This window comes from Talpa occidentalis, unplaced genomic scaffold (genome assembly GCF_014898055.3).
Source record: "Talpa occidentalis isolate TD23 unplaced genomic scaffold, MPIMG_talOcc4v2.1 talOcc4.3, whole genome shotgun sequence".
Taxonomy (NCBI): domain Eukaryota; kingdom Metazoa; phylum Chordata; class Mammalia; order Eulipotyphla; family Talpidae; genus Talpa; species Talpa occidentalis.
Window position 1 is genome coordinate 103,732,485 of NW_023603184.1, and position 14,485 is coordinate 103,746,969.

Genomic DNA, 14,485 nt, shown 5'->3' on the forward strand with positions numbered 1-14,485 from the left:
TCAAACACCAGTCTAGAGGTCGCTGGGATGGTAATTTTTGCATGTGATTAACATTAAAATCAGTGAACTTCAGTAAAGCGGATTATCTGGTTGGTCCTCATCTAACCTGTTGAAGGTCTTAAAAAGACTGTGGTCTCCTGAAGAGGAAGGAATTCTGCTTCTGGACTGCCTTTGAACCTGACTTACAACATCACCTCTTCCCTGTGTCTCCAACCTGCAAGCCGGCCAGGCATATTTCATAGCTACGAGCCCCCATAATTTCATGAGCAAATGCCTCCGAAAACCTGCCTTGCTCACTCCCCTCTTAACACCCCAAACCCTCCCCCACCAAATGAAGCTAGGATACACTCTGTTTCTCTGGAGACCCTGATCAATATACTTGGCTTCTGAAACTCCCATGTCAATGACTCTATCCTTGCCTGAGTTTGCTAATTTTTTTTTTATACATGATGAAAGTTCACTTGTTTTTTAAAGCTGTTTTTGTCCTTTCCTCTTTTCCTCAGGACCTTGAAAATAATCAATAACTTTGTCTTTGTTTCTTCCGAAGTCCCAGAATTATAGGGATAGTAATAACAATCACTTATATTTGTGGAGTGCTTTCTATTTACAAAATGCACACAATCTCACAAAGACATGAGGTAAGTAATGTAGGTATTATTACAAGTGTAGAAAATAGGGTTTGGGCATCATAAGTAACTCACGTTCACATTGATAATAAAAGGTAGCATTAAGATGGAAAATCAGGGTCTGGTTTACTTTCAAAAAGATTTAAACATTTAGCTAATAATTCCCAGCTCCAAAGCTTCCAGCTCTTCCACAGGCTTATCGTGGATCAGCCTGGAGCTCCAACAAGCTGCAGACACTGCTTCAGCCTCCACCAGTGGCCACACCTTCCCTCGGGCTAAACTCCTCCATGCTTGAGATTTGTTTGAGAACTTGAGTGTGACTAGTGCTGATGAGTAGGGCCAGGTCTCGCAGCCCTGATGTCTTAGAGATTATACCCAATCACTCTCTCAGGCAGGAGAGCAGGGAGATGGCACTGGTGCGCGCCAGATCAAGGAGCTAGAACTCTCCCAGGGGGTGTCTGTGCATCACTGAGGTCTGCGTCGTGGTCATCGTCTTTTGGTTTTGTTTGTTTGTTTTTTTATACAAGAGCAGGGGTATAGGCCAGATGCGCGGGAGGGTGAGAGGATTCACCAGAGCCAGAGCAGGGAACAGAACAGGCAGACTGACGAAATACACTGCTGAGGGGAGCAGCGGGTGCGGCAGGAGAGGTCTGCGCACCATGTGGGTTGCTCCAAGGGGAGGGGATCGAACCAGCACTGCAGAGGTTGCCGACAGCTTCACAGTGCTGCACTCAACTGCCTGCACCACCAGGGAGGCCCATCTCTGGTGTTTTATAAGCGCTACCATCCCTAGTGAAGGTCTACAAGTACCTTTCTGTGTAGACAGAATGTATACATTCTCGTGTTTTCTGCCCAAAAGCACAGCACAGGAGAAGGTTGTTAGCAGTTTCCTGTGTTTAAAAATGTTTCAAGAATTTAATTTGGAATTACCAAATCTGGCTCAGACACTGGTTTGAGTTATTTCCTGAGTCCTGTGATTGTGTCCTGGGTCTGCTACTGGGGACATAGTGTAGGCAGTGGCAGCAGGCAGAGGGAGACATTCGTCCCTGGTACTGATCCATGGGGACTCAGAACAATTTGTCTGCAAATTCCAGGGCTGCATGTCAGAAGGAAGAATGCAAACAGGTACTGCAATATCTTCACTCATAATTTTTCATTCTTGGAAAACCCACCAGAGCTCTGAAAACAACTTCATCCTGGCTCAGTCAAGCTCATTTTCTCTGCAGCAAAGAGGAAGTAAACAAATTTGCTCTTCACTCTCCCTTCTCCATTCAAAGCCATCCTGGTGAGGAGACCCTTTCTTCTGAAGTTATACCACTAGAGGGGTTACAAGTTCCTAAATTTCAGCATCCCTCACCAAGTCTTCTCCATCCACCTGTCATTGGTGCCAGACAAGTGAGTACTTATCTAAAACTGCTGTCAGACTTTAAAAATAATATTAATGTGCAATATGAGCAATAGTAATAATAAGAAGAATGGTAGCCATTAGCAAGAGCTCACTCAGATCCAGGCACAGGATGAAAGCTGTGACATGCATTATGTCACCAGGGAGATGTGGCTTCCATTTACCAGATGAAGCAGAAAGGTTAAATAACTGTCCAAGGAGTCACAGCTACCATGTGCTATAGAGACAATCCACAGCCAAGTTAAAGGCCCAGTAGGAACTGCAGCTGCCAAACAATGAAAGTCACAGGTGAACCCAGAGAAAGAGTCCATGTGAGGCCTCTGGGCTTGGTCCAGTTTTGGCTTATATAGAAGAGCAGTGACACCAACCCCTCCCCCCCACAGTGGGCCCAAACTTCCTGAACCTTGAGGGATCATTGTCCTGGTGTTGGGGTTTCTTAAGCCAGGGAACATCTCCAAAACTCTATGACCACAATTATTACCCTTAGTTAACCTCAGTGATGCTATTCAGACATAGCTGCCCACCCCAACATTTGTACCCTGGTAACTAGGGCTGAGTAGATGCGGGAATCTAGGAGGGGTAGGGAGGAAGCAGCCAGGCCAGGGGAGGAGTCACTGCTTACTTACTTTTCCCTACATTTCTGTTGATCTGTCTCATCACCTTTAACTCTGATCTAACATATTGTTAGGGTCCTGGTGTCCACCACGCTAGATCTCTTGGGGGACACTGGTTTGTTCTGAATAGCTTGGACAGAGTTACTCAAGCTTGCAGGTTGAATAAACACTGCCCGTGTGCCAGTGCATGGCCAGCAAAAGCATCCTCCTTGGGTATAATCAAATGCAATCTGTCTTGCGACAAAAGGTGGAAAGATGTTCAACTGGGTAAGGTCTGCTCTCCAAACCCTTAGCACTACCGCTCCAATTGCACCGGGGGGAAATGTGACTCTAGTTAATTTCAGAACAGGTATAGATACTACTGGCCCCTGAACCTGGCTTACTTCTCACCAAGCATTCAATTCAAGGTGCTCTCTCTGCTGGACTTTATAAGCGAATCCCTGCTTTGAGGTATTGGTAAAACGGGACAGGAGGATCTAAGACCTACAGCCTTGGGGATCTAAGGAAAACCAGATCCAGAACCAGATGATTCACCACTGGAACATCATCCATTTGCTAAGCTCCTGGGAGTCCTGTGGGTGGTGATGGAGACTTTCGGTGTGGGGATCACATGAGCAATGGGGTGAAAATGAAACGCACTTAGAACAGAACATAGAACTTGGCTCCATGCTCTTTCAGCTCTTTGTGCTTCAGATCCAGTGCCTTTGCATTCTTCAGAGCTCTCTGCTCAGGCAGGAGGTGTGCTAGGCCTTCTGTTTTGGTCAAGGGGTTGCTGCATGTACATCTTATCTGCTCTTGCAGTTATGACTATTGTGAGTAGGGACCTTTTCACCTGTGGTTGCTAGTTTTAAATCCAAGTGACTCACATTATTTATTAAAACAATGGCTTTAGGAATGGCCCATTTTTATTTTGAGAAAAGTGTTTGAGTAGTTTCTTGTAGGTTATCTTTTCTGCCTATGTACTAAGAAATGTGCTACTTTCAGCATCTGTGTTCAGAGCTAAGGTTGAAAAACCAGGCAATGAACACACACACATACACACCCCTCAGACTGAGCTTTCTTTCCTTTATACCAGGAAAATGCCCAAGGTCACGGTGAAAGCAACGTGGAGCTATGAAACAGGGGAAGTCAGAAATCACCACTTGACTCAACATCTGAGGCACCAGTGTATGGTTAGCATGGCCAGGAAGTCACCAGAGCATTTTTAACCACAAGTCCTGAATAATACCACCTTTTTAAGAGTTCCTTTGAAGACTTCCAACAAAACATAGCTCTCCCCACAGTTAATTCTCAGGAGGAGGTCATTCCCACAGGAACTTAAGAATTTAGTTGACTAAACAGCTAGAGAAGATAAATTAAGTAAAAACATTTATTCATTTGTAAATGTTTAAATCAAAGTCAGAGTTTCCCAAAAGTTTTGCCTGTGGGACACTGCATCAAAGTCCCTGGGGATTCTTCTGGGCCTTACTCCAGGTGGCAGTCAGACCCCTGAGGGGTGAGTGTAGAGAACAGAGAGGTAATAGTTCTCTCAGTTGATCCTGGAACACCTTAAAATTTGAGAACCCCCTTGCTCTCAACCCACATCCTAAACATTTTTTCCTCACGCAACCTATCACTGGGGCAATATTTTCTCCCTGGCTTGAAGTTTGTCACCTTAGAGTAACTCATCTTTATTCAATTCATCAAAGATGACTGAGCAACAGCCAGTTTATTTTTTTTTTAAGATTTATTTATTTATACAAGAACCGGGGTACAGGCCAGATGTGTGGGAGGGTGAGAGGATTCTCCAGAGACAGAGTGGGGAACAGAACAGGCAGAAAAACACTACTGAGGGGAGCAGCGGGCGAGACAGGAGAGGTCTGCCGTGCCATTTGGGACCCTTGGCGGCCGGCCGGGATCGAACTGGGGCTGCAGAGGCTGCGGACAGCTTCACTGCACGGCGCTCAACCACCTGCGCCAGGACCCTGTTCTTATCCTTAGTAATCTTATGGTCAAGGAGGAAGTGTCAGAACAAATGTACACATATCTATAATGCAAGGTGCAAAATGGCGAGGTGTCTCTGAGAGAGCTCTACCAAGTATGAGAAGTTCAGAGGAAAGAGTGGCCATGTTTGGCAGCAAAGACTAGGAAAACCATGGCTTTTAAGATAATCTTGAGTGATGGGTAGAATTTCACAAGGGAAGATGTGCAGGGGTTCTGGGAAGAAGAAATGGCATGAAGAAAGTTGAGGAGGTGGGTTGTTTGCAGGCTACCAATTTGGGTGTTTGAGCTTGAAACCCAGTTTAGTCACATCTGTGACTGTCTGGAATGATGGGTAGATGAACTTAAAAAATTAACATGTAATCCACATGTCATAAAATACACCCCTTTATTTATTTATTTTTTTAAATAATAAATTTTATTTTTATATTCCCCATACAATTGCAGCCCGCCCATTCTGGCCCCAATACCTCCCCTCCCGCCCCCGCCCCCCAAAAAGTGTCTCTGGTTCATAGTTTTTTGTTGATTTTGATTTTCACTTTCTTATAGTTATTCATTTTCCTGGTCCCTTATTTAAGTTTTCTAGATTCCTGCTATGAGTGACACCATTCGGTATTTTTCTTTTTCTTTTTGGCTTATTTTGCTGAGCATGATCCCTTCCAGCGCCATCCATGTTGCTGCAAATTGCATGTGTTTATCTTTTTTGAATGCTGAGTAATATTCCATGGTATATATGTACCACATCTTCTTGATCCAGTCATCTATTTTTGGGCATTTGGGTTGTTTCCAAAGCTTAGCTATTGTAAATAGTGCTGCTATAAACATAGGGGTGTAGGTGTTCTTTGGAATTGATGTTTCTGTGTCCTTTGGGTAAATACCTAGGAGTGGAATTGCTGGATCATATGGAAGCTCTACGTTTAGTAGGCCCAGAAATCTCCACACAGCTCTCCATAGTGGTTGGACCAGTTTGCACTCCCACCAACAGTGCAGGAGAGTTCCTTTTTCTCCACACCCTCGCCAACATTTGTTGTTGCTAGTTTTTTTAATATGTGCCATTCTCACTGGTGTAAGATGGTATCTCATGGTAGTTTTGATTTGCATTTCCCTGATGACAAGTGATGTTGAACATTTTTTCATATGCCTGTTGGCCATTTGCATTTCCTCTTCAGAGAAGTTTCTTTTTAGCTCTTCTGCCCATTTTTTGACTGGATTATTTTCTTTGTTGTTGCTGAGTCTCATCAGCTCTTTGCAGATTTTTGTGATCAGTCCTTTATCATTAGTGTTGGGTGCAAAAATGTTCTCCCAGTCGGTGGGGTTTCTCTTTGTTTTTGTTATTGTCTCTTTTGCTGTGCAGAAGCTCTTTAATTTGATGTAGTCCCAGCTGTTTATCTTTGCCTTCACTATCACTGCTTTGGGTGATGTGTCTGTAAAGATGTCTTTGATGTGCAAATCACGTAGTGTTTCGCCTATATTTCCTTCTATATATTTTATGGTTTCAGGTCTTATGTCTAGTTCTTTAATCCATTTTGAGTTGATTTTTGTGTATGGTGTGAGGTAGTGGTCAAGTTTCATTCTTTTGCATGTAGCGACCCAGTTTTCCCAGCACCATTTATTGAACAAACTTTCTTTGCTCCAATGCATAGTCTTTGCTCCTTTGTCAAAGATAGTTGACCATAAATCTGTGGGTTTATTTCTGGATTTTCTATTCGATTCCATTGGTCTGTATGTCTGTTCTTGTTCCAATACCATGCAGTTTTGATGATTATGGCTTTGTAGTATAGTTTGAAGTCTGGGAGTGTGAGGCCTCCATTCCCTTCTCTTTTTTTCAGAAGAGCTTTGGCTATTTGGGGTTTTTTGTGATTCCATATGAATTTCATCAATAATTGTTCTATTTCTTTGAAGAATGACATTGAAACTTTGATTGGAATAGCATTGAATCTGTATATTGCTTTTGGTAGGATGGCCATTTTAATAATGTTTATTCTTCCAATCCATGAGCAGGGGATGTCTTTCCATTTCTTTGTGTCTTCTTCTATTTCTTTTAACAGTGTTTTATAGTTTTCTTTGTATAGGTCCTTTACCTCTTTTGTTAGATTTCTTCCCAAATATTTGATTTTTTTTGTTTCAATAAAAAAAGGGATGGTTTTTTTGATTTCTTCTTCTTCAGATTTATTGTTTGTGTATAGGAAGGCTACTGACTTTTGCGTGTTGATTTTGTATCCTGCCACTTTACTGAACTGATTGATGAGTTGAATTAGTTTTTCTGTGGAGTTTTTAGGGTTCTCTATGTATATTATCATATCATCTGCAAATAGTGATAGTTTGACTTCATCTTTTCCTATTTGGATTCCTTGGATGTCTTTCTATTGTCTTATTGCTCTGGCTAGGACTTCCAGTATTATATTGAAAAGCAGTGGTGAGAGTGGACATCCTTGTCTTGTTGCAGATCTTAATGGAATTGCTTTCAGCTTTTCACCATTGAGAATGATACTGGCTGTTGGCTTGTCATAGATGGCCTTTATGATGTTGAGGTATGTTCCTTGTATCCCAAGAATTTCAAGGGCTTTTATCATGAATGGGAAAATACACCCCTTTAAAGCATACCTGTTGGGGCAGGAAGGGCCAGAGCAGGATCTCTATGATCCGAGCAGAAGGTGAAGAAGTGAGTCCTGGAGCCCTCAGTGGCTTTTGCAGGTTTTTATTGGGATTCTACTGGGTACACAGGAGGCAGGGGTGCTGGGGGGCAGGCAGGCCTCCCAACCCCTAGCAAGTCTTCACTCTTTCTGGGCTCTCTGCTCCTCTCATGGTTCTGCTTCAGCTTCTCTGCTCTACTGGTGTCCACGTGATGCCGCCCTTATAAGCCCAGCCTTAGCCCTGGTGTACCTACTTACGCATGCCCACACCCACTCCAGGTGTCCACCATCAGGCATGCATTCAGGACTGCAAGGATCCATCATCAATCCTAATGGTGGGAGGGCAGAAAAGCCTAATACTTTTTACCTTACCCTACAATACCATTCAGTGGTTTTTAGTGTTTTCATAGATTTGTGCAGCCATTAACATTATCTAATTTGAGAACATTTTCATCACCCCCAAAAGAAACCCCTACCTATTAGCAGCTAGTCCCCATTCTCCCCTCACTAGTCTCCAGCAGCCACTAATTTACTTTCTGTTTGTAAGGATTGGCAGATGAATTTGTACATAATTAATTAGGGAGTAGGAAACTACTAATTTTTTTTATTGAGGTAAAATGTGCATGTGGCAAAATGCACAGATTTCACGTGTGCCATTTAATGAATTTTGACAGATGTATACACTTATCTTACCAATTCCCCAAAATATAGAACATTTTCATCACCCTTGAAAATTATCTGGTGGTCCCTTTGAGCTAACCTCTACCCCACAGCAAACATGATCTGATTTCTATCACCATAAATTAGTTTTGTTTTTTTCTTAAACTTCATGTTTAAGATGGAAATACACAATATGCACTTTTCTGTCTGGCTTCTGTCTGGCTTCTTCTCCAAATAATATTTTGAAATTCATTTTACTATTGCACATGTCCATAGTTCATTCTTTTTTTATTGCTAAAGAGAATAAATGTACCAAATTTTCTTTACCCACTTATCTGTCCATGGACATTTGAGTTGTTTCCCATTTATGAACAATTGTAAACAAAGCAGGCATAAACTGTCCCTTTTGCTTTCAGTGGGGTAGGCAGATACCCAGGAGAGGGATTGTGGATTATGGAGCTTCTGAATTTTTTAAAAAATTTTTAAAGATTTATTTATTTATTTATACAAGAACTGGGGTACAGGCCAGAGACATGGGAAGAAGAGAGAATTCACCAGAGACAGAGTGGGGAGCAGAACAGGCAGACTGACTGAAATACACTGCTGAGGGGAGCAGCAGGTGAGACAGGAGAAGTCAGCCGCGCCATGTGGGTATCTCCCCGGCGGGCGGGGATCGAAACTACACTGCAGAGGCTGCGGACAGCTTCACAGCACTGTGCTAAACTGCCTGCACCACCAGGGAGGCCCTTCTGAATTTTTAGAGTAAGAATGGTGTCCCAGCAGGACTGAATGTTAAGAAATCAAATGTAGAAGCATTCAGGAAAAGTCAGGTAGAGAGTTAAGAAAATCAGAAGGGACGATGACCTTGGTGACTGGGAGTCAGATAGACAGAACTTGGGAATGAGTGGAGGTGGGTGTCCAGCAGAAATAGAAGTTGTGATGGCTATTTATTGGGTAATTGCTCTCCCAGACATTCTCAGGTTCCGGGGAGTCTGAGAGCACAGTGATAGATGCATTCTTGTTTGTGGAAAATGTAAAGGTTTTGGTTTTGGACAACAAGATAGGTCACAGTCCCCAAAAGTCCATTTTCTAGCAAGTCCCAGAGTGCCTGGCAGGGAGTGTTAGTTGAAGGGATGAACTACGGAGAATCGTTTGATGCTTTGGAAGAAGAAAGGGCATTGGGGAGAGTGGGTGGGCTGAGGCAGAAGCTCACACACCAGAAATTAGCCCACTTGCTAGACTGGTTGATTAGATTAGTTACTAGTGTAATGAGGTGGAGAATTTTATTCATCAGAAATTCTCCTCCAGAATTGCTCCCAAGAAAATCAGTCAGAGCATGCCCCAGCCTCTCCCTCCCTCCCCGCCCACCCCCAGGGAGATGCGTGGAGCCTCCAGACATGTTTATTCCAAGAGGATGTTTCTGGGCACTGGAGACACAAGAAAGTTATTAGATTAGAATTTAGGAAATGTTACAGTGTTAACTTTGAACATCTTTAATCATCTATTTCTTATTATGCTTTTCTGCTTAATGACTATTTGTCTAATTTTTAAAAAAAGATTTATTTATTTATACAAGCACTGGATACAGTCAGAAGCGCGGGAGGGTGAGAGAATTCAACAGAGCCAGAGTGGAGAACAGAACAGGCAGAGTGACGAAGAAACACACTGCTGAGGGGAGCAGCGGGCAGCAGAAGAGGTCTGTTGCACCATGTGGGACCTTTGCCAGTGGCCGAGGATCGAACCAGGGCTGCAGAGGCTGCGGGGCAGCTTCGCAGCCCAGCGCTCAACCGCTGCGCCACCAGGGGAGGCCCTATTTGACTAATTTACAGAAACTTTTATTCATGTTCAGTAGTTATAACCATTTTCTAGCCTGTTCTTTTTTTTTTTTAAAGATTTATTTATTTATGCATACAAGAGCTGGGGTACAGGCCAGAGATGTGGGTGGGGGGGTGAGAGGATTTACCAGAGACAGAGCGGGCAACAGAACAGACAGACAGACCAACCAAAACACACTGCTGAGGGGAGCAGCGGGCGAGGCAGGAGAGGTCCCGCTGTCCCACGTGGGCTGCTCCCTGGCTGGCAGGCGATCGAACTCGTGCTGCAAAGGCTGCGGCTTGCCTTATAGTGCATTGCTCCACCCCTTGCACCACCAGGGAGGCCCTCTAGCCTGTTCTTATAAAACTTCAATCTCTAATTTGATTTGAAATCATCTCCTTCCCTTTCCTAAGCAGAGGGTAGAATGATATGGGTGAAGGTGGGGGAGATTGAGTTCCTGATTCTCTGCCACCTCCTCCTCCCTCTCCTTTGAGATGCTAGTTCTGCATGCATATTTGTGGGCAGAGAAAAGGGAAGAGTGAAAAGGGGGCGATGTCTCCTTTACTGGACCAGTCTCCAGTCCTCCATTTGGTTGGCTGTACCTGCTGCTCCTGCTCACTGTCTTGGGTTTGGGGTCGACAGATAATAGCTTCCATGTGACCCACTGGCAAGGAGCTGGTGCACAGGCAGCCAGCTCACCTGCTGTGTCCCTCACCACAGGCAGCCTCATCTACCGGCTAACTCTGAGCTGGGGTCTCAAGCTGCATTTCTCTAATATGTGCACCTTCTTGCCCTCTATGCCGCCACAGAGCCAAGAAAACTGGAGCTCCTGGGATCATCTACAATTTGTGGCAAACTCTCGATCCCTAGCTAAGTGAGGGATCCAACGTTTACATTCATCGAGGAACACAGCCAACTTTCATCAATTCTTTTTTTCCTTTGTTTGGGAATTATAGGGGCAACTCTGCTAGCTTAGTCAGTAAACTAAAGAATGAAATGCCAGTCTCACCTTCCTCTAACCACCCTCGTGTTCATGAGATTCTATTGTGGCCCCTTTTTCTTTTTGCTTTGAGTAAGGAAAACAGTTCTCCTTCTCCCATTGCTGCAGGAAGACGTCCCTAAATCTCTCTTTCTGATGCTGTGATTCATTCCCTGTTATCTCTGCTGGGAGGTGGCAACTCCACAAAGGTGCAGTCCTGCGTTCTTAAGGAAATTCCCATTGGCCATCCTGTAGAAATGAATCAGTCACCAAAATACCCAATAAACACTCATGTTTATGTCAAACAATAATATATCTTTGTACAATTTTAAATAATAAAATTTTTGTAAAATTCTATTTGTTGGGGGCTCAGGACAGGCTGTCCCAAAATGTGCTAAAATGGCGTATTTATTGTTTTGAATTAAAGCTCTTGAGAAACAACCAATGAAAGATACTCTAAACCTCCCTGTCTCCTAAAAACAGGAAATAAATCTCTCATATGCAGGGTGCCCTCCGTACCAGGCAGGAAGGAGACATCTTATCACCAGGGTTTTCAGGGCCTGTTTCTGCTGTGTAAATAAACTGCAAAATTCCTCTCTAAATTAGGGTCTGCACTAAAAATTATTTATGCTATCAATTCCTTTCAGATTTATTGCTTCTTTATCTGAAAAAGTATTTAAGCTAAGTAGAAGTTGGTCATTTTTCCAGATTCCATATTCATCAGCTTGCATGGTCATGAAATCAAACTGATTTTTTTCTCCTGTTAATCTGTCTTTTGCTGATTTAATTATTTTCCATTTCTAAAAACCTGGAAAAGGGAATTTTTTTTTTTTTTTTTTGCTCTGGAGTAAATATCTGTGATTTCTTCTTGATGAGGCCAAGCTGTTAGGTATATTCCAGAAGGGGAAAAAGGAGGCAAAGCAGTGAATTAAATACCTATTATTTTATCATGCAAGTAATCTTGATTATTACTAGCATGCATGCCCATGTGTGTGTGCACACACACACACCCCTCCCTCCTAACTCAGGAGTGAGGGGAGATGTTTCTCCTGAAATACTCCTCATTATTGTCATTCTTTTGTAACACATGGCACAATTATTAGTAGAGAACTGGGGAAACAAATCAAGATGAGAAAGAGGAAATCACGTGGAATTTCTAATAAGCAATACTTTGCCGTTACTTTTTATAAGAAAAACAGTGCTTTGAATTATTTGCTTTAAATTTGAATTCAAAACTATCATGTACTACTTACTATTAAAATAGTACAGTAATTTGTTGGCTTTTATTTTTATAACATTTGATTGTGATTTTATTTAATGTTTAAATATTAAACATTAAATCTCCATACAATTAAATCTAATAATTGAGTCTATTAATAAAAGAGGAATTGGTGAAAAGGAGAATAAATTTGGGGCGATTATTTTTCCTTTTAAGATTCTTGTTTTTATTTGGACTGCTGTAACAAAACTACCGTAGACTGAGTGGCTTATAAACAACAAAAATTTATTTCTCACAGTTATACACATTGAAAGTCCAAGATCAAGGTGCTAGCAGATCCAGTGACTGGAGAGAGCCCACTTCCTGGACCATAGACCCAGCCATCTCACTGTGCCCTGACAACAACAAAAGGACAGGGTCTCTTATAAGCATCCTAATCTCATTCATGAGGACTCCACTCTCATGACCTTATCACCCCCACAGGCCTCCACCTCCCACACAGGGAATTAGAATTTCAACATGTGGATTTGGGGAAACACATTCAAACTATAATACATAGAAAATCTGGTTCTTCTTCCTCTTCCCTTCTTTTTTGTTTTGTTTTGTTTTCTTTTCTTTAAATAGTATGTATTCATTTCCTTCCCTTCCCTTGGGATGGCACTGCCAGTGGGGCTAGTGGGGCCTGCAGAGCAGGAGTGAAAGAAATAGTCAGTGATTCAGAAGTAGGTGAGGTTCACAGGGTCTGCAGAGTGGATGGGGTGGGGTCAGGAGCTTGCTGTCACACAAGGAAAATAAGCAGATAATTAAATATATAAACAGATAAAGGAGTTTTCTTTTCCACAAGTGAAGAAAGGGGTTATAAATACAGAAAGAATAAAAACTCAAATAGGCCCTGTAAGTGTTTAATTGAAATAGAAGTTATCGGTGTGAACTCATGACTTTTAATAGATGCACCCAGCTGTAGAAACAAATACAGACTTGTGTGTGTACATATGCACATATTTTACCTCTGTCCACTGAGGGGTCTTAGAAGCAAGCAATGAGGATGCGTAGTGCCCAGATCTTGGTTTCTAAATGCCATTCTCTACTCATAGGAATCAGGGCTCTTTGGAGCAAAGACTGAAACAGATGAAGTATGAAGTGTACTTGGAACGTCTTCTTACTGTAGAAAGTAAAAATGTCTTGCCAAGTAAAGAAGATCTGTCAAAAATCACACAGGAACTAGTTTGAAGGGGGCTCCCACTGGTCAAGTATGGGGCAATTTGAATCTCAAAATAAATACTGATGTCATGGATAATGATCCATTGAACAAAATGGCAATTCATGCATCTTATCCATAGGAATCAATCAATCAATCAATAAGAAAGAAGAGATAGTATTTCCTCTTGAAGGGCACAACAATGAATGCATAGGTAATGATGAAATTAGAAAAATCAAAATTTGTTTGCTATTGTAGGAATATATCATTCAAGAACCATCAAAGGATGATAAAATATTCTGAGAGTTTGTTCAGGAACATGATATCAATATGATTTCAAGATAGCTCCCCACAAGATGCTTATTAATTATTAATGGAAAAAATCAATAATTTTATAAGGGAGAAAATTGGAGAATAGCACTTTATCCAGAGTGATGAATGTGAATATGACCATCGATGGAACACTGATATCAAGTCTTCCTACCTTGATGTACTAGGAAGACACAGCAGCAGTTTGGAGACATGACTGTCCAAAATGCATCACCTGAATCCAATTAATCAAACTCACACTGAGGGCATTCTACAACCCAGCTATCCATCAACTTAAAGAATATCAAGATCACAAAAGACAAGAAAAAACTCAGAAAGTGCCCCAGAAGTAGGAGACTGAAAGAGATAATACAGAAAGATATGACAACTAAATGCATTATGCTATGCTGGATTGGAAAATGGACCATAAAGGATTTTTTTTCCTGCTGTAAAGACTTTTATTGGGACAATTGTTCAAATTTAAATGAGATCCTAGTATTAGGAAGCAATAATATATCAATATTAAATTCCTGATTTTGATGGTCATTTTGTGATTAGGTAGGAAAGTAACCTTGTCTTTTAGAAAATACACAATGTAATGTTTAGAAGTTTTCAACTTATCTTCAGTTGATTTAATGGAAAGAAAGAAAGTACAGACAATAATCAGGACAAGAATGACAAAGCAATGGTGATAATAATGCTAACAATTAAAAGTCTAGGTAAAGTGTATCTAGGGTGTACTCTTTAACCATCATTTCTCTGAGCTTAAAATTAATTCAAATAAAAAGCTTAAAATAATAATAGGAATCACTGCAGTTCATATTTTACTTTCATTCTTTTTTTTTTTTTTTTTTTTTTTTTTTATAGAGGCATGTTTTTATTTATTTATTATTTGTTTGTTTGTTTTGTTTATACATGCACTGGGTACAGTCAGAAGCGCGGGAGGGTGAGAGAATTCACCAGAGCCAGAGCGGGGAGCAGAGCAGGCAGAAGGACTGAAGTACACTGCTGAGGGGAGCAGCGGGCGGCAGGAGAGGTCTGCGCGCC

General features: G+C 41.8%; 1 long non-coding RNA gene across 1 annotated transcript in view; it reads left to right on the forward strand.

The window, feature by feature from the left end:
• LOC129146639 (uncharacterized) overlaps positions 1 to 14,186 on the forward strand; it is a 114,065-nt gene extending 99,879 nt beyond the window's left edge. Inside the window, exons 3-4 of the long non-coding RNA XR_008553583.1 lie at positions 1,802 to 2,021; positions 13,026 to 14,186. This is a non-coding gene — a long non-coding RNA (uncharacterized LOC129146639). The remainder of the gene's footprint in view (positions 1 to 1,801; positions 2,022 to 13,025) is intronic.
• The last annotated feature ends 299 nt before the right edge of the window (positions 14,187 to 14,485 follow it).